A 21,251-nucleotide genomic window follows, 5' to 3' on the forward strand; every position below is an offset into this window, starting at 1 on the left:
TATTGGTGGTCTTAGCCAGTATGATAAAATAAAAAATGAAATCTTTCCTAAATATGGGAAATGAAGAAAAAAAATTATCTCATTCACAGATAACATTGTAGTTTATGTAGGAAACCTTAAGGAATCAAAGAACAACAAGTAGAAATTATTAGTGAATTTAGCAAGATCACAGGATACAAGATCAATATAAAAAGCTAGTTGTTCTCTCTACTGATGTGACCATGAAGAATAGTTTATATTCAAATCTCTCTTCTACTCAAATTACTGCCTGCAGTAGGGGGCAGCAAAACAGCATGTTTATTTTAAGAATTGCAAATAAGAGCATGATATGTTTCACAGTAAGGACAAACTCAAAACGATAATCTTCATTATTATGATGATACCTGTATTAATTGAGCCCCTGGATAAACAATTCACTGAATAAATCCACATTTATGTTGGTATTATTAATAGAGAACTCTAATCATAAAAAGAGAAAAGGGAGAGGGCAGTGGACTATGTCATATAGAATGTATGTAGTGGCTCTAAATGTTCTTGTAATTACTCTTAATAAAGCAGCAACTATTCAAAATGCCATATGAGAAGAAGAAGTAGGTGGGGGATAGATAAAAAAGATAGGTCATGAGTTGATAACTATTTAAGTTGGGTAATGGGCCATGGGGCTCATTGTACTATTATGCCAATTTTGCATATGTTTGAACTTGTCATAATAAAAGGTAAAATTATACAAACTAATACTTTTCCAATTTGATGTGTAGCAGGATTGATTGATAAACAACACTGATGTATTCATGGATGAAGCAAAACCAAGAGTAGGCACAGACCTGAAGCAGCAAAGAGCCATTTGTTAACCACATCATAGATAAGTTTCATACTATAGATATAACTGTGCTGTAGTGCAATTTGTTACATGCATAGTTATGCTAAAGTTACCTCTTTAATGGACTGCTCTCAGTTAATTCAAAATATAAGTGGGGGTGTTAAGTATTTCTCTGAAATATATACCCCCATTAATTGAATACCTTCCAAAGAATGAGCCAATATTTTAAGATCCTGAACCCAGAAAACATTGACCAGGAAAATAGGAGCCCTTAAAGAAAGGTGGCAATCTGGACAAAGTTAGTAATACTGCCTCTCTTAAAACAAAACAAAACAAAATCCTTCAAAGTTGATGAGAATAGATTCGAATTGAATAGCTAATGGAGTCTAGAGTTAGAATAAACAAAGAAAAAAAGAGAAACGCAAGTCTCACAAACTTCCCAAAAGTCTAGACTCTCTTCACTTGAAAGGTTTCTGAATTTTCTCCATAGCCTGTTTCCAAGGGGAAGATGAAGCTTCCTTGCACAACTGAAATAAATAAGACCTGGAAAAAGAGAGACATCTTTTCAATAGATGGCAGTGAAGAACAAGAAAGACAGTGTGAGAAAGATATTCAGCATTCACTAACAGATACCCAATATGTAAACCAAAGCACAATCCCGGCCTCGGTTGAGATAAAGAAGGTGTGTCCTAGACTTTCTCTGAGGCCCAGTGAGTTGGGAGGAACAGTGACATCACTAACTAAATCCTTCCAGTTTCCCAACTGTTACCCCCAACACACAGAGCTGGAAACACCTTCACCCTTCCTTTCGCCAGTATGGGCTCCAGGCTCCTCTGCTGCGTGGCCCTTTGTCTCCTGGGAACAGGTGAGTTTAGGAAACCAATGGGGAAATCCCTGAGTTAAAATTTGCAGGTCCTGATTCCAAGACTTTTCCTTGAAGCTACAGCAACAGGGTCCTTCTTACACTCTGTTGCCAGCTTCTGTTTGTTTCTCCACAGGCTCCATGGATTCTGGCGTCACCCAGACCCCAAGGAATAGGATTACAAAGACAGGAAAGAGCATTACACTTGAATGTTCTCAGACTAACGGTCATAACCAAATGTACTGGTATCGACAAGACCTTGGACTGGCGCTACGGCTGATCTACTACTCATTCGATGTCAATGAGTTTAAAGAAGGAGATGTCCCCAATGGGTACAGTGTTTCTCGAAAGGACTTGACTAAATTCTCCCTGTCCATACAGTCTGCCATTCCCAACCAGACATCTCTTTACTTCTGTGCCAGCAGTGATTAGCACAGTGCTGCTTGGCCACCTGCTTTCTACACAGAAAGATAGCACAAGGAGAGTTATTTCCTCAGAAGGGCACAGAAGCCCTTCCCACACTCCCTAGCACGTGGCATCCTTAGAGCTCTGTGTGACCATATGCAGTGTGAACCTCTGTCTGAGCTGAGGGTCACCTTAGGTTAATGTCCCCAGACTATATGATGATCCTGAAATCATAGGCTAGACTGAATTGAGCTCTCTTGATATTTATCTATTCTAGTGAAGCTAACCTAATAGTGGTCTTTCAGGAGAATGAGTCTTAGCACTCGATGACCTCATCAGGATTTTAAACTGAAGCATTTCTTATTATCTCAAATACCATGTGGCTTTCACAGTTTCCTTTGCTGTTGTCTCCACCCACTTTGCAATACTCCCCACTCCATTCTGTTTCTACTGAAAGCCTCTTTATCCTACCTGCCCTTCCTCCATGCTCAACTCCACTGTTTAGCTCTATAATTGGCTGCCTTTATACTGAGAATCGAATGACTAGATTGTTCTCTAAAATTTCACTCTAAGCAAATTTAATTACCACTAAACCTAATCAGAAGATAAAGTTCTCAAGTACTCACATACCAGAGACTGTGACTCATGAAAGTTATCTTTCATCTTTTGCCCCACATCTTTTATTTTAAAAATATGGAATTCTTCACAAATTTGTGTGTCGCTCTTGTGCAGAGGTCATGCTAATATTCTCTGTATTCTTCCAATTTTCGTTTTATGTACTGCCAGAGCAAGCACTGTCCTGCACTTTGATATCTGCTCTAATCTTAACCTGCAGAAACAGATAAACTTTTCTTATTATCTGATGCATTGAATTTCAGAAATTTTGTTCCCTCTCCAACATGGGGCCAAAGCTAGGAGCTTGGAGATATCCCTTTCTCTCCAAGTACTGGAATAAACTTCTGGCTCCCCTGCCGTGGAGATTCTCAAAGAAGCCAGTGATGTCTAGGCACAAAAATATTCAATCAAGGACTGCCATAGTATGATGTAAAAGTTTGCCCAAGAATGAAGATGTAGGGAAGTGGATGTGGCTCAAGTGATAAGGTCTCCACCTACCATATGGGAGAACCTGGGTTCGATCCCTGGGGCCTCCTGGTGAAAAAGAAGAAGAGAAAGCATGCCTGTGCAGCAAGCCAGTGCCTGCATGATGAGCTGAGTGCATGTGTGGTGAGCCAAGTGCCCATGTGGTGAGACGTGTACCCACACGGTGAGCCAAGTGCCTATGTGGGTGCCTGCACGGTGAGCTGAGTGCTCAGGTGGCGAGTCGAGTGCCCACCTGAGTGCCTGTGTGGTGAGCCAAGTGTCCACATAACGAACCGAGTGCTCACACAGCAAGCTGAGTACCCATACTGTGAGCCAGTGCCTGCACATGTGAGTCATGCCTCAAGATGATGACGCAACAAAAGAGAGACAAAGGGGAGAATCAAGATGAAGCACAGCAGAGAATAGAAACTGAGGTGGTGCAATTGACAGGGAACCTCTCTCCACATCAGAAGTCCCCAGGACTGAATCCTGGTGAACTCTAGAGGAGAAAGACAAGAAGAGAAGACAAAAAGAGAAATAGATACAGAAGATCACACAGCAAATGGACACAGCAAAAACAGAAGGGTGAGAGGGGGAAGGAGGAAGGGGAGGGGAAGGAAAAAAAAATGAAGAAGCAGACTCTCTCAGGTGCTTTGTAATCTCACACAATCAGCCTCATATATTTCAACAAAAGAATTGACAGGACTTGATGACAGTTCTATTAGTCAGCCAAAGGGGTGCTGAGGCAAAGTAAAAGAAATCTGTTGGCTTTTATAAAGGGTATTTATTTGGGGTAAAAGCTTACAGTTACAATGCCCTAAAGAGTCCAACTCAAGGTTGGTTCTCACCAAAGTCAGTTCCCATGTGTTGAAGCAAGATGGTGACTCTGGTCTCTCCTTCCTTCTTCTTCTTAAGGCTCCATGGGCCCACTTTCCTCTGATCACAGCTATATGCTGGCCTAGGGCTCGTCTCTTCTCCCATGGCCACAGGGTTAAGAGTTCTCTCCACTTCTGTGTCTATGGAGATCTCTCTCTTCCTGTGTACCTCCTTCTGTGTGTCTTCTTGAGTGAGTTTTCATTTATATAGCCCACTAAGGGAGTGGGGACTTAAACTGAGTTATACCCTATTGACGTGGTTGAATCAGAGCCCTAATCTTAACATAATTTAATCAAAGGCATCTCAGCTAAATCTTATACGATCAAAGGGATCACACCCAGAGGAACAGACCAGTTGACAAACATAATCTTTTTGGAATTCATAAATAATCTCAAACTGCCACAACATTTCAGACATAGAAAATTTCAACTTGTTCCATTTTCTACTTGTTCTCATCCAAAGATAATGCCACTCTTTGTTAGTACCTTTTATGGGCCCTATCTCATTTCTTTTCCTTCTTAAAAAAAGGGTTTTTTAATGGGGTTTTGTTTCCTATTCTCTATCCATACTTTTTCAACTGTCTCATCTGCAATTCAGTGAAACAGTTAACAGCTTATGAGAGAATATATCCTTAGTATATTTGTCCTTGAGAAGAATTCTCTCCCATGATGTTGTTGCTGTAGGTAGCATTTTAGGAAAAGAAACAGTTAAAAAAAATAAGCAGGTCATGAAATGAGGACATTAAGAAGTTAATGTCTAGAAAGTGAAAACATGGAGATTTGTTGCAATTTATGATGCCAACGTGGATACAAATATATATTCAGTTTGATAAAAACCAAGGAACACTAGAACTTCAGAAGAAAGCAGATGCCTTATATTTTGGAACATCAGAATCCCACTTCTGGCATGTACACAGAACCAGTCCGGCCAGGGATATCCACATGAGGCTTACAGGTAGTGTGGACAGACACAGTAAAGTAGGGGCATGTAGAAGGAAGGGTGTTTGAAACAATTCAGGAAGAGGAGAGTGTATTCTGCCTATTGCATGGGAAAAAGATTGAAATGAATTAAAAAAGAAAACTGCAAGAATTGTTTAGAAAGCTAAATGTTGAAAACAGAAGATTCACCCCTAGGTCAAACATAAGAATGTAAGTTAGAACTTCAAAATATTTAAAAGTAGTGGTTGCAAGTGTAGGATTTGTTATCAGACAGATCTAGGCACTTATTAGCTTTAAGAAGTAAACCATTTTAGGACTTCTGTTTTAGCAACTATAAAATAAAGTAAATAAAGTAAGTACTGTTATTCTACCTATTTTCCTTATTAAAAAATTGAGCCACAGATTGGTGTAGTAAGTTGCCCAAGCCCACAGTACTAATAAGCTCTAGAATCGGGATCCAAACTTAAGCCATCTGCCTCTAGAATCTGTCTTAGCCACCATAATAATAAAATGAGTGGTATTCATTTTTTATTCATTTTTTTAATTAAATAAAGTTGTAGGTTTACAGAAAGTACAGAGATCCCACATACCTAAACCAATTTTTGACATTTTAAATTAGTGTGGTACCTTTGTTACAATGGTTGAGTGAATATTATGTTAATTGAACTATTAACTATAGTTCATAATTTACATTAGGGCTGACTATTGTGTTGTACAGCCCTATGGCTGATTTATGTTTCTATTTTTAAATTTTTCTTCTAGCAGCATATATAGACCACCTAAATTTCCCCTTTTCACTACATTCACATACATAATCCAGTGCTGTTAATCACATTCACAATAATGTGTTACCAACCATTACCAAAGCTTTTCTGTCACCTCAAAGAGAAACTCTGTACCCTTTAATTAACTCCCTATTCTCTACCCCTATCCCAACTCTTGGTAAACTATATTCTAGAGTGGTACTCATTTTAAAGAGATATAGAGAACAAAACTGTATCAGAAAAGATGTAGAAATATGAAAGAACATCAAATACTGACATAGAACAGCAAATTTTTCCAAACCTGAGTTGGCCTAGAAAATACACATTTTGCTATGTTTCTGTGAGAAAAAGGATGGGCCTGGTCTGGAGGGAGGTCTTAGGGACTCTTCTCTGTGTGTGCCCTTCCGACTCATATAGTAGGTGTCTCTAGAGAGCATGCAGGAAACTGATGTCTTGGCATTTCTAGGCTCAGGAAAACAGGTCCTTTCTCATGGCTTTAACGTTGGGCTTCCTGGTGAGCTCTGCTGTCAGCTTCTGCATTCCTCCCCCCACAGGCCTTATGAATGTCAAAGCAACACAGATCCTGAAAAAAGGAAACAAATTTTTATTTCAATGTTTTCAGAATGTCAACCAGACAGAATATTCCGGAATTTATGAGATCCAGCGTTGGCATTACAGTTGATCCATTACTCCCCTGCAGTTGACACATTGAAAAGATATACTGATGGGTACAGTCTTCCAGCACTAACCAGACATCGGAGTCCTGCTGCACCAGTGCATTATCCACAGCAATGCAGCCACATCCTCTTTGCACAAAAAAATGGCAAATCCAAGGCATGCAGTGACCTGGCCCTTAGGCCCTGAGTCCACCCTAACTAAGAGAAGAATCACCCCTCCCCATGATCACAAAGAGTCCCTGTCCTGCCCTCATTGTTATCCTTTCCTTTGCCTTCCCATCCAAATTCCTTTCTTATCATACCTTTTTACCTAATACAGGGTTTTGGTCTGGGTGATTATATTCATTTCTTATTGCTGCTATAACACATTACTACAGAGTCAGTAGCTTTAGTAGCTTGAAAGAATACAAATTTATCTTACCAATCTGTGGATCAGAAATTCAACACAGGTCTCACTGGGCTAGCATTAAGATGTTGGTGATGCTGTATTCCTTTCTAGAGGCTCTAGAAGAGAATCAATTTCCTAGCTTTGTGGCTACCCTCCTCTATCTTCAAGGCCAGCAATATTGAATCCCTCTGACCCTTATTCTGTTGTCCTAGCTCCCTTTAACCATAGCTGAAGCATGTTCTCTGTAAATTAGACTGGACCTACCAAGATAATCCTGGATAATCTATCTCAAGGTCAACTGATTAGCAACCTCAATTGCATCTGCAACCTTAATTTCCTTTCACCTTGTAACATAACATATTCATGGGTTCTGGGATTGGGAAGTGGACATATTTGGGGACCATTATCCTTCCTCAGTGATATCCCGCAAAGAGCACTAACATTTTCCTAATATAAACATCAAATTTCAGGTACTGATACAAGAGAATGTTTGACTAACTTAAATATTGGATCATCAATTTAAAGAAAACTCAGTACAAAAATATCAGTCATTTGGGGGCTTTCAAGGGTTAATCATATAGTATAGGAAAATACACAGGGTAGAGTGACTCCCTCAGATCTTGAATGCCCTGATAATAAGTAAAATAGGATTCCAAGTGTGGTGAAAATTATACAATATATATCTCGACTCAGGGTAACCCAAAGAAAAAATACTGTTGTATGTTCAAAGGGATGAAACATGTGTTCTCATATAGAGATTTTTTTTTCCATCTAGGGAAACTTTATTATTAGAAATTAAAAAGAAAACACAAATTGTCCTTTACATGTCCTTTGCCTTAAGATGACTGATTTGAAATTATGTCTCGGTAAGGATGCTCTGTATTCTTTAGGTTCTCCCTTCTTTAGATTCTTTAGTGTTGCTTTACTTGTGTTTACTGTATGTAAAACATTAATATTTTTATTTTACAACCTTTCTGGGCTTTTGTTGTCTGTTCTTCAGTTTGCCTTAGACATTCCATTAGTTCTTCCTTTAATGCTCTATTCTTTCCTTTTCTTTTTCTGCTATTTTTCTTTTCTTTTCTTCTCTAATTGTACCCTTTCCAACTGCTTTTGATGCTTCTCCTCCCTAGTCTGAGCTTTCATCTATTGTACTTCAATAGTCTCAGGCTTCCATCTTTGCACATACAGCTCATGGTTTCCCCATACATAAAGAAAAAATACTCTTATTGATTCTCAGGCAAGGTGTGAGAAAAACAAAATCAGATGCCTTTCTGTCGACTGATTTTATAACAATTTTTTTGTCATTAAATGAAATATTTCTGATTTCATTCCAGGGAAAACCAATTTTAGGTGTTGTCATCATGCTCATAAATATTCAGACCCAGAGCATCAATGCCTAGCCTCAATTAAGTTCCCTTTTCATTTTTTATTTCAAAACTATTGACTCCATACATTTCTAGATCTTGTGCAATCTTTGGTATTCCATCCTAGAATCTTCCCTTAGCATTCCTCTATGTTCTTCATGCCAGTTCTGTATTCTTTCTTCCCTTGCTTTTTCGTCAGTTTGTGTTGTTCCAAAACACTTTGCAGGAGGCGTCTGTCATTAGTCAGGGAGCCTGGTTTATGAATCTCTTTATTATAATCTCCACACTTGGCTTGGACAGCATAGAAGCCAAGAGACTGCAGTTTCTGGTGGGCAATATATCTCATCATTTAATATGGCTTCTTTAACTTGCAAGAATAAAAGTTTCTGGGTTATTTCTTGAATTAACTGAATTAATTGCGCAGAAACAACCTCAGGAAAAAATTTCAGCTCTTAACTTGAACTGTAAAGGATTCTCTTTTTTAACGTCTTGCTGTGTCACCTTTTTGTTTAATTTAAGTCAAGTAGAGTAACCTTTGCTGTCCAAGTACTGTAGCCTAAGAAATTATACCTTACACAAACTGTTTTCATCACTTGGTCAGAAAATTGTTTGCCTATTATACTGGGCTGAATAGCAAATTCCAGCTCAGCATCCCTTGTAGTTACTCTTACATTGATTGGTTTTGGCATTTACCTTCTCTTTTTATTACCTTCTTTAAAAACTCCTTACTGTTGTCACCTTCCCGAGAGCGAGTGACTCCTTTCCACCAGGGGGGCAGCTGGGGCAGAGAGAAGAGGAGCTCGGATCACCACAGACAGCTCTGCAATATGGCAACCTAGCCAGTCCCTATAGGTCATCCAGGGGTTTTTCCTCCCCTGAGATGGTTCCCTTCTCTGTTTTGCTTGTTTTTGCTTATTGTCTGCTCATTGTGTTTTTTTTTTCTTGTTGTCTGCTTGTTGTCTGGTTTAGGAGACATCAGACATGAACCTGGGCCCTCCTCTGTGGGAGTCAGGTGCTCAACTGCTTGAGCCACATCTGCTCCCCATATAGGGATATCTTTAAAGAATATTTCCTCAATTGGGTGGATGCAGACATAGTTATTTTTGTCAAGATCTTATTGTCCTACATGGATGGAAGAGAGATGCAGCAGATTTACCAAGTGCCGAACGCAAACACTGAAAAAGTACAGGGAAAGAGAGGTAGAGATAAGGCAGCATAAAATGAAATATGCTACATTAAAATGTAAGAGCTCAAGAAGGATGTTTCAGAAGTTCCTGACCATCTAAACATTTGTTTTCTTCCTAGTCCCTTTGCTAGGAACATGCAAGTGTGCTTTTAATAGGTAAGTAGAATAAGTTTCCCAAATATTGAATGTAATGGCCTTGGGTAGAAAGGATCTGAGGGAAGGTTCTGGGAAGAAAGATTGGAAAAGTGAAATATTTGGCTCCTAATGTGAAGATATTGGGGGCTCGAGTTAACATCATTTTAGTACCTTGGTGTATGGAGAAAGAAAGAAGAGACCAGTTCAATTTTTGCTGTCAAAGGGACAGAGTGGAGAGAAGCACGTGTGACTGAGGAGAGCATGTAAGCTGGTAGAAGGTTAGGAAGATAAAATCAACTACCTCCTAAATCTTGGGTTAACTTAATATGAAAAGTGCTTGAGATGAACTATAATACTTTGAAGTGTAATTATCTATTTCTATAGTTTTGAAAGCACTACAGAACTCATTACTGAACCTAGGAAAATATATGAAAGTTAGAATCCAGTGCACAGGAAGTAGACAATAAGTTTAGTTTTGTGAATGTGGGTAAATTATGAAAGACTCTTGAAGATAAAATTTAGGATGATGAGGTTTACAAAATAACATGAAATTATTACTTGAGGCAGATTTTTGGAAATTAAAATTGTTTTCCTTCCCTAAAGAACATTCCACCCATTCCTAGGGCATGGAGAAGTTACCAAGACAAGACAAACACATATGACTGAACTAGAACTAGTATTGCTCTTCATACCATTTTCCAGAAAGAAATGATACAGGAATATAAAATATAGAGAATGCTCCACCATAAAGTAGAGTTAATGTCATGATAAAAACTGCTTCTTCACAGCCATGGAATGGGAACTGTTAGAGCTACAGCCTTCATAGAAACAGCCTGGGGGTGGGTAGGGCAAGAAAGTCATATCTGAGGTGTGAGGTTTGTTGTGAGAATAGCTGAGGGTACATTTCTTTCCTGGCAATAATACTGAAGGGTTCTGTGACTATCTAGCATAATTACTATGGTTGGAAGGAATTAGGAGGGGTGGACATTCTCCCCTCCTCCATCCTGAATCCTTTCCAACAAAGCACAGAAAAATCTCAAAGGTTTTAGCACAATAGATGCTTTTAAAAGAGGTGGCATTGGATTGGGAAAAGTGGACATAATGGACAAAGGGTATGGGGAAAGGCAGGAAGAGATGAGAGGTGGAGGCATCTTCGGGACATGGAGCTGCCCTGGATGGTGCTTCAGAGGTAATCACCGGACATTGTAAATCCTCACAGGGCCTACATGATGGAATAGAGGAGAGTATGGGCCATGATGTGAACCAATGTATATGAGGTGCAGAGGTGCCCAAAGATGTACTTACCAAATCCAATGGATGTGTCATGATGATGGGAACGAGTGTTGTTGGGGGGGGGGGAGAGAGGGGGTGGGGGGGTGGGGTTGAATGGGACCTCACATATATATTTTTAATGTAATATTATTACAAAGTCAATAAAAAATAAAAAAATTAAAAAAAAAAAATAAAAAAAAAAAAATAAAAGTCAGTGGCTCTACGACTGAAAGCAGGAGAATTTCAGCTAGCATCCATACGGAATCTAAGCCCCCTCTTGATATAGATGTGGAGTGGACACAACCATTCTAGGGTCCACAGGATGGAAGACTAGAGTATGGATTAGAGTGGACTTACTGATATTCTATTCATGAACTATTGTGATTAGTAATCAAATAAATTGTGGCATTGGTGTGGAGAAAGTGGCCATGGTGGCTGCTGGGGGTAGGGAGTGGGAGGAAGAGATGTGATGTGGGGCTTTTTCGGGACTTAGAGTTGTCCTGGGTGGTGCTGCAGGGACAGTTACCAGACATTGTATGCCCTCCCATGGCCCACTGGGTGGACTGTGGTAGAGTGTGGGCTATGATGTGGACCATTGACCATGAGGTGCAGCAATGCTCAGAGATGTATTCACCAAATTCAATGAATGTCTCATGAAAAAAAAAAAGTCAGTGACTAAAAAATAAAACAGTAGATAGACAAAGAGAGGAATATACTTAGATTTTTTTCCTGCAGAGTAGAAATGAGCACCTCTAAAGAATAAAAGTTCAATTTTGATAATAATATGTTTCACATTCTCACATTTCCAAGTGATAATCAAATATGTTACACCAATTTATACTTTAAAGATACAAAATAGAGAAGCATTTGCCAATTTTTTAATGGAAGTATATTTAAAAATTATCAAGGTAAATGAAACATAAAAACTCCCTCTCAGACTTCTGGCCAACCACAATGGTGGTCTAAGATAATTCAGGGTGCCATGCTCCCTGCCTCTCCCTCCCAGATTCTGATAACAACTAGCAAAAATTGATGGAGCCATCTCCCTGGAAAATCTGGAAGCTTGTTAAAGAGTAGCAGTAACTGGGCAAGTGCTGAAACAAGAAAAAAGCTCAAAGATGCAATGGCTAGCTCCTCCCCGACCCTCTCCCTGGAGCAGTGTGGAGACAGCTCATACTCCCATGGTGGGGCCCTGGCTAGTTCCAGAGGAAGCAGTGTAATCCTTGTGCACGTACCTGTATGTTGGTGCCAGTCTATGTGGAAGAAGTCTGAAGGACTGAACCAGGAAATTTGTCCAGAGCTTGTTCTCCCAGAATTTGTCCTGAAGGCAGGGGAGTAGCTTGTAGACAGCTTAAACAGTGTAAGAAACAATTAAGATGAAGATGCTTACTGAGGACTACCTCATTAAACCATACAGTGGTACCCACAGGAGGGGGTGAAGTCTATTTCAAAGGGCATAGAGGAGCACTCTAAATCACGTAACTGCAAACTGTAGAATTCCTATGAACACCAGAAAGCTCAAGCCCAGGAAAAGAAGCAGGGTCCACAGATAGAGACAGGCTCAGATAAGACAGAAGACCTTGTACTTCACATTCACCTCTGAGCTCTGAAGGAGACCACTAGTCAAACAGAGCCTATTTGCAAGGACTGTGGAAAGTGATTTTGCTTTGGTTTGTTTGATCTGTTGTGGGCACTTGAGGAAATCTCTGTCATATCAGTAGGTGGATACAACTTAAGGCACAGCAGTACAGGGCCTAAATCTCAGAGTTAAAACTTTAAAATATTGAAATGTATAGTGTTTCCAAAAACTGATTAGAAGCCAAAAAGGGAACAGGAAATGATGATCCATGCAAAGAAAAATAAGATAAAAATCCAGAGGTCATCAGTGAAGATGACCAGACTTTGGAAATACTGGATAAAGACTCTCTACACTGAAGGGCATAAAGGAAAACAGGGAGAAAGAGCTGAAGTATGGGATGCAGTAAAGGTAATGCTGAGAAGGAAATGTATAGCTCTAAATACTTAAATTAAAAAAGAAGAAAGATCTCAAATCAGAGACCTAACCTCACAAATGGAGGATCTAGGAAAATGAGACCAAATTATACCTAAAGCAATCAAAATGAAGGAAATAACAAAAATTAGAGCAGAGATAAGGAGAATAGAGAATTAAAAAAATAGAACCAACAAAACCAAAAGTTGGTTCATTGAAAATATCAATGAAATTGACAAATCTTTAGCTAGACTGACAAAAAAAAAGAGAAAGGATACAAATAACTAAAATCAGAAGTGAAAGAGGGTTGTTAGTACTGATGCCACAGAAATAAAATGGAATATAAGAAGATATCATGAACAATTGTACAGCAAAAAATTGGATAACCTAGATGAAATGGACAAATTCCTAGAACTACATTCACTGACTCAAGATGAAATAGAAGATATCTACAGACCAATACTACTAAAGAGATTGAATCAGTAATTAAAACCTCCCACCAAAATAAAACCAAATGGTTTTACAGGAGAATTTTCCCAAACATTCAAGAAGAATTAACATCAATACTTTTCAAACTCTTCTAAATAAATGAAGAGGAAGGAATACCCCCAAACTCATTCTATAAATCTAACATCACAGATACCAAAATCAGATAATAGCTATCACAGGAAAATTACAGTCCAATATATTTTGTGAACATGAATGCACAAATCCTCAACAAAATATTTGTAAATCAACCCAACAGCACATTAAATAAATTGTACAACATGATCAAACGGGATTTATCCCAGGCATGCATAGGAGGTACAACACAAGAAAAGTATTCAATATAATACAACACACTAACAGAATGAAGAGGTAAAAACTACATGATCATCTCAAATGATGCAGAAAAGGGACTTGACAAAATTCAGGAACCCTTTTTGATAAAAAAAATTTTAGAAAACTAGGAAGAGAATATGATAAAGAGCACTTATGAAAAACCTACTGCTAACATCATACTCAGTGGTAAAAGTCTGAATACTTTATCTCTAAGAACAGCAACAAGATAAGAATGCCCACTCTTACCACTGTTATTCTACATTGCACTGAAATTCCTATCCAGAACAATTAAGCAAGAAAAAGAAATAAAAGTCTTCTGAATTAGAAAGGAAGAAGTTAAACTTTCCCTACTCCCTGGTGCCAAGGGATTACTACCAAGAACCAGCTGGTGATGCAACTAGACAAAAATCTTGAATAAAAGGGGGATATGGTAAAGATAAATGAGTTTTTATGGCTAAGAGACTTCAAAATGAGTCAGGAATTCATCAGAGTGTTCACATGTATGCACATCTCAGCAGGAGCCCAGAGACAGCCAAAGTAGATACAACCCCAGGTAGAGGTGCTCCTGAGGGCTATGGAGACACCAGTCCTATGGTCATGGCAGTGGCTCTAGAGTTCAGTGCCTTGCCAGGGGCTCTACTTTGGAATTTGTGCTTCTGAATGTGATGGAGTTGGACTCAGATGTGACCTCTCTACACACGCCTCTTCTGTCACTTTTACTGAACCAGTGGTTGGTGCATGCTCAGGAGATTTGAATCTTTGGACTGTCCATGTGCCAGCTGGGCCCTGAGCCTCAGCAGAGTTGCAACTCCTGTTCTCTGGTTTGTTGGATTTATTCAAGTCAGCTAACAGGGTGGTGAGGATGGTCAACCACCACACCTTGGAACCGAGAGAGTCGAAAACTGCAAGCAGGAGAATCGCATCCATCAGCCATGTGGGATCTAAGCCCCCTCTCAATTTAGAGGTGGAGTAGACATCACCATTCCAGGGTCCTCAGGATGGAGGAATAAAATATGGATTAGAGTAGATTTACTGGTATTCTACTATAAAACTATTGTGACTCTAGCAATGGAAGAAATTGTATCATTGATGTGGAGACAGTGGCCATGGGAGTTGCTGAGGGCAGGGAGAGGGAAGAATTGTGTGATATGAGGGCATTTTTGGGACTTGGAGTTGTCCTGAATGATATTGCAGGGACAGAGGCAGGACATTATATATCCTGCCATAACCCACTGAATGGACTGGGGGAAAGTGTAAATTACAGTGTAAACTATAACCCATGTCTGTAGCAGTGCTCCAAAATGTATTCATCAAATTCAGTGAATGTGCCACATTAATGAAAGAAGTTATTGATGTGGGAGGCATGGGGTTGGGTGGGGAGTGGGGTATATGGGAACCTCATATTTTTTAATGTAGCATTTTGTGTGATCTATGTATCTTTTTTTAAAAGAGACAATAAAAATATTTCTTTCAAATAGGAAAAGATTTTAATAGACATCTCTCCAAAGAAGGTACACAAATGGCCAGAAAGCATATGAAAACATTCTCAACATCATTAGATATCAGGGAAATGCAAATTAAAACCACAATTAGGTACCATTTCACACCTACTAGAATGGCTACTATTTAAAAAAAACAGAAAATACAAGTGTTGGAGACGATATAGATAAATATGAATACTCATTTACCATTTATGGAAATTTAAAATAGTGCAGTCCCTTTGGAAGACCATTTGGCATTTCCTCGGAAAGTTAAATATAGAATTCCCATATGACCTGGCAATCTCACTTTTAGGTATATTCCCAAAATAATTGAAAGCAGGGATTCAAAACAGATAATTGCACACTGATGATCATAGCAGCATTATTCACAATTACTAAAAAATGGAGACAGCCCAAGTGTCCACCAACTGATTGAGATAAACAAAATATGGTATATGTACAATTTAATATTATTCATCCATAAAAGGTAAAAAGAAATGAAGTTCTCATATATATGACAAGACAATATGGATTAACTGTGAAAATATCATGTTGAATGAAATAAGCCAGACACAAAAGGAAAAATATTGCCTTATATCACTGATATGAAATTATCAGAATCATCACATTCATAGACTCAGAAACTAGGATATATTTTACCAGGGACAGGGCAGGGGTAGGGAATGGGGAATCAATGCTTCAATTGTACATAGTTTGTTTTTGGGCCGATGGAAAAGTTTTGATAATGGATGATAGTGATAGTAGCACAATATTGTGAATGTAATTAACAGTACTGAAATAAATATTTGAATGTGATTAAAAAGGGGGATTTTAGGTTGCATATATGTTGCTAGAATAAAAATTTTTTAAAAACCCATAGAAGTGTACAACACAAACAGGAACCCTAAGGTAAACCATGGACTATGCTTAATAATACACTTATAATATTCTTTCATGAATTGTGACGTGCATCACTAATGCAAGGTGTTAATAATAGTGGGGTATATAGGAATTCTGTATTTTCTGCATGATTCTTCTATAAACCTACAGCTTCTCTAAATATAATAGCAACAACAAAACATCAGCAAAAAACAAAAACCTTCCTAATCTGAGTAGGTCAGCCTTGCCTTCTGAGGAAAGGGGAGTGGCTTCTCTCCTGAACATGTCTCTCAGGCCCCAGTAGCTGGGCCTCGGAGACATTACAGAAACCAGCTAGCATCCCTAGTGCTGTCAGACGCTTGCCTGACCCTGCCATGGGCCCCAGGCTCCTTGGCTGTGAGGTCCTTTTTCTCCTGGGAGCAGGTGAGTTCCAGAAACATGGCAAACCTTGGGCATTAGGCGCCCTCCTCAGCTTTGTCTCCAGCTTCTTTCTCCTTCCCTCACAGGTCCCACAGAAGCCGAAGTGACGCAGACCCCAAGCCACCTCATTACAGGAACTGGAAAGGAGGTGGCAGTGACTTGTTCTCAGAATATGAACCATGAAGCTATGTACTGGTATCGACAAAACCCCGGGATGGGTCTAAAGCTGATCTGTTACTCAATTAACGTTGACATTGTCAACAAGGGAGAAGCTCCTGATGGGTATGTTGTCTCTCGAAAAGAAAAGAAGAATTTCCCCCTGACCCTGGTGCTGACCAGCACCAACCAGACCTCTCTATACCTCTGCGCCAGCAGTTTAATCACAGTGCTACAGAGACAGCTGCTCTCTGCACACACAAAAAAGGCAACCACAAGCGCAGAAAGGCTCCACCCTCAGGAGACCCCACCCCAAGGAGGGGGTGCCAATAGCAATAGAAGCTCTTCCCCAATTCCCCAACTTCAGAGACTGAGCGATGCAGCCTCTCTTCAAAGTGTAATGCCTGTGGGCCAGTTCTTTTACTTGCTGCACCAGTGAAATCCTCAAAGTTCAAGCAGGACAAGACAACTGTATTAGCTCCAATGCCAGGGATAAGGAATATTCCTTTTCTAGCTTAGAGTCTACACACAGTACAGTCATTTCTCCCCTGTTGAGGTTTTTTGATGCCCAGTCTGAACATTCTGTTTTAAACCAATTGCTCTCAACAAAATTGCATCCCTAATTCCAGGTTCTATTCCTAGATATTTTATTATCTAAGGGAATAACATATTCTAAGCTATTTTCTCAATCCCACATCTCTGGGTTTCCTCAGTTCAGTAAGTAGTCCTCCCATCTACCCAAATACCCAAGCCAGAGATGTAGTTGTTATCTTCCTCACACTCTCCTTCCACACCTAATTCATCACCACGCCCTTCACATTTCTAATTATTAAATTCCTTGCAACTTGAACTAATTTTTCTAAACTCACTGAAAACATGATGGCTCAGCAAATGTTGTCTCTCACCTGGATTCTTCTAGAAGCCTCCCAAGTAGTCTCCCTGAAGACAAGCTTGCTACTTGCCAGCACACACAAACTGCTCTCTCCATCTTAAAAACCTACACTGACTGCCCATTAAATTCAGCTAGCATATCAAGTTCATATTAGTTTACAAGTCTTTCGAGACCCTCCATTGATCTGGCCTTTGTATAAATGCCCACCGTCCTGACACAGATTTCCCTTTCCCTTCACTTACCACAACTGCCTTGCATTCTACCCAGACAGAGTCCATTTCTCTCAGGTCCCCAAATGTGTCATATGCTGACTCACACAAGAAGCTCATTCTACCTACAGTACCCTTCTTCTCACTATCCATCTGTATAACTAATGATGCCTTCAGATATGAATTATCAGTTTAGAAGTCACTTCCTCCATGCTTTCCTCAAATCCTTTACTATATTAGTTGCTTCTGCTATGTACTTTTATAAACAGACTGACCTTCTAATATCCCAGCACTAATACTTAATTATTGTCTTTTTTGAAAGTTACACTAAGAGGTGTTAGGATTAATGAGAACAGGGCCTGTATCCAAATTGTTCACTTTTTATATCTCCACTCTTACCAGAGAGCTGAATGGAGTAGTGCATATTACATACATGTGAAAAGAATGAATGAATCAGTCTTCTCCTAGATCATCCCTCCAAACCCCTCCAACTACTCCAGGAGCTAAGTCCTTGGCAAAGTTCTCCCACACACATATTTTCGGGATTCCTCATGAGTGAGTCACATGTTTTTATAAATAAGACAAATCATATAATCTGGCAGAGTTTTCTTCTTTTACTCTAGCACCTTGTTTACTCTGTGCCCTCTGTCATTCTGATGAGAATGTTGCCTCTCTTGGGTGCCACTGCATCTATGAGCTCCTCTTCTCTTTCTGCTGGACCCTGACGTTCCTGCCAGTACTGTTGATGCCTCTGCTCTACACCATTTCATGCCCGGCAATACAATCCAGCAGACACTATTGTTTTTCCCACCATGTTTCTTCATCACTTCCAGGTATACTTTCTTGTGGAGTGGCACCTCTGTTAAAGATATACAAGAGAAAGACTTTTTTGCTTAGCTTTTCCTTCTCCAGGTTGAAAGGGAAAGACTGCAGTTCTGGATCTTGATCTGCAATGTCTTATGGAGAATTTGGCATAAATGCTCGCTTCCTCACTAATCTCTAAAAGAGTCATGAAATAAGGGGATGCAGAGAACCTCATCAAGATACAAATTTTGACAACAAAATCCCAGATTTGTTCAGAATCCACCATTCCTTCCAAAAACTACAGCTTGATTACTGAATAAGTCTACCTTGCAAGGCTTCTTTCTTATTCAGTGTGAGCTCTCTCCCCAGAAGCTTCTCAGGCCTTCGTGCACACAGGCTTCCAGGCATGTATGAAGTACAAAAGTGCTGCTCCTTAGGTACGATCTGGGTTTCCTCCATACCTTTTATCAAATCCTTCAATATATGTAGAACTATTCTTACTAAGTTTTAAATGTAAGTTGAAGTTAAAAGAACAAAGACTATAATTCCTATGAAATGAATCTTTCATCCAATGACTTATTCTTAGTTACCGGAAGACCTCACAAGTGACCCCATCTCACAGGGTCCCGTGGGACAAAGGTGACATAGACGCCTACTTACATTTGTAGAATGTCACAATACTAGCCCTCTGTTATACCTGGCCCAACTGTCTGAGCTGGGGTACACGTATTATTGTCTTACACCTGCCTTAAGCAAGGTATCTAGGGAGCCCAATCCAGTCGTCTCTCCCCTGATGGCACCTCTTTTGCACAGAGAGAAAGTAGCTGTGTTGTGTTGTGGGTTAACTGCTGGCAGAAAGATCTGAGAGGTGCTGGAGGTTGGAGGGCTGGGAGAAATTCTGTTTTGAGAGATACCATAGAATTTTTTTAATGTAATGTTTTGTGTGATCTATTAACTTGAAAAAAAGATAATTAAGAAATAAAATAAAATTTAAAAAAATAAAGTGGAAGAGAGCACAGTTAATGCAGGCTCAGGGCTAGGGAAACTTTGGCATTCCTATAAGAGGAATTGTTAAAGATGGAAATGTTTTGTAACAGAGATCCAATGGGATGACTATAGATTTGGAGATTTATGTAAATTGGTAAAAGCAATTTTGTGGAGGACTGTAGGGAGACATTAGGAATAACTAATAATCTAAACTATGGAAATAATTAGAAAATCCAGATATAAAATTGTATTATGCTATAATAATAATATACATAGATAAGAAGTTTATAAAGAGAAGATAAGAACATATTATTATAAATCTTGTGTAGAGAGAGACCACCAACTACTCTTCATTCCGAGCTGACCAGTAGCACCTCTTAGGTCCTTTGGAGAAAATAGGCTTAGTGTCTGGTCTCCGAAAGTTCTTCTTGTCATAGCTAATTGGCAGACATGATGATATAATAGGCTAACCCTCTAGCGCTTAGATCTTATTTCACTAACATCAGAGAGAACACTGATACCCAGAGACTCCCAATTCCCAGCCTCAACTGCCACGGGCCCTGGATTTCCTTGAGCTTAATTTGCCAGATCCTATTTTAAGCCTTTCTCCAGTGGTTATACACCAGGATCCCTCCAATCTCTCCACAATCTCATTTTATCCACAGCTGTGGATGCTGGTGTCATTGAAGCCTCAATACATCATTAGTCTTTTTGGGTAGAAAAGAAGGTGACAATAAGGTGTGACCAGAATATGTACTATGGCCTGTGTGTGCTCATCTAGAAAAGAGCCAGGAACAAGGCTACAATTACTAAACTACTCATTGTGCCAGGAATATCAATAAATACCGATAAATGCTATGGTATCTCTCAAAATAAAACAGAATTTCTCCCAGCCCTCTGACATCCAGCACCTCTCAGATCTTTCTGCCAGCAGTTTACCCTCAACACAGCACAGCTACTTCCTGTCTGTGCAGTAGAGGTGCCACCAGGGGTTGCTGGCCCCACACTGTAGTCTTTTATAGCTCTGAGGTCCCCTGATCAGTAGAAGCCCATCTCCAGGTCGGGGTAGAGAGCAATATCTATGAATTAGCTGTCACCATCCTGTCTTCCTCACTTCTTATCTTTTACAGTTTCAGTGGGGCTTCCCAAGGACAGGCTTTTTAACAGAATAGACCTGAGTCCATTTTTGCAGGTCCGAGTCCTAAACAGTTGCCATGTATATGCATATTCATATATGTAAAATTATATATACATATAATTTTTATTACTAATCCTTTAATAAGCATTGTTTCAACATAGAATTTGGAGAACTCCCAGGACACTCCTGAGTTCAGCTACAAGTATTTGCTTCAAGAGTAGGTTTCTCAAAGTTTAGAATCAGTCATACTCCCTTCAGATACACTTCCTGTCACCAACCCCTGCATTGCTATTTATCTCTGTTTTTAAACTTGCTACTGAAAATAAGTCTAATGACTGTAAACATGAAGAAACAGAACTTGAGTCACTCACGTTCTGTCATCATACTATGTGACCACTTGAAAATTTTATGTATGTTTAAAATTCAAAATGGTGAAACAGAGTGTTTACCATGAGGTATAATACTTGTATTTGGTAAATACAAATTTTGGTTCTTACGTTCTACTAGAGGGAGCTTCATTTTACCTCGATATAATGTGGACTTCAGGCTCTTTCTCTCCAAAGACCCATAGGACTGTCTAGACAACCATGTTCCCTGTTCCCAACCACCCTCACCCCAAGAGCATTTTGTCCCTTCCTACTATGTCCCCTATAAACTGCCTTTCTCATTTCAGGTGTTGATGCCTGGATATCACTATTTTAGGACT

At 39.4% G+C, this 21,251-nt stretch overlaps 1 non-coding gene and 1 pseudogene across 1 annotated transcript; both read right to left on the reverse strand.

Moving 5' to 3' along the window:
• Positions 1–2,774: 2,774 nt before the first annotated feature.
• LOC111763482 (U6 spliceosomal RNA) lies at positions 2,775–2,882 on the reverse strand. The gene has a single exon (XR_002796348.1). It is a non-coding gene; the product is annotated as a U6 spliceosomal RNA (small nuclear RNA).
• Positions 2,883–7,541: 4,659 nt separating this feature from the next.
• On the reverse strand, positions 7,542–9,160 carry LOC105745867 (radixin pseudogene; annotated as a pseudogene).
• Between the last annotated feature and the right edge of the window lie 12,091 nt (positions 9,161–21,251).

Source organism: Dasypus novemcinctus, chromosome 5, assembly GCF_030445035.2.
Source record: "Dasypus novemcinctus isolate mDasNov1 chromosome 5, mDasNov1.1.hap2, whole genome shotgun sequence".
In the NCBI taxonomy this organism is placed as follows: Eukaryota; Metazoa; Chordata; class Mammalia; order Cingulata; family Dasypodidae; genus Dasypus; species Dasypus novemcinctus.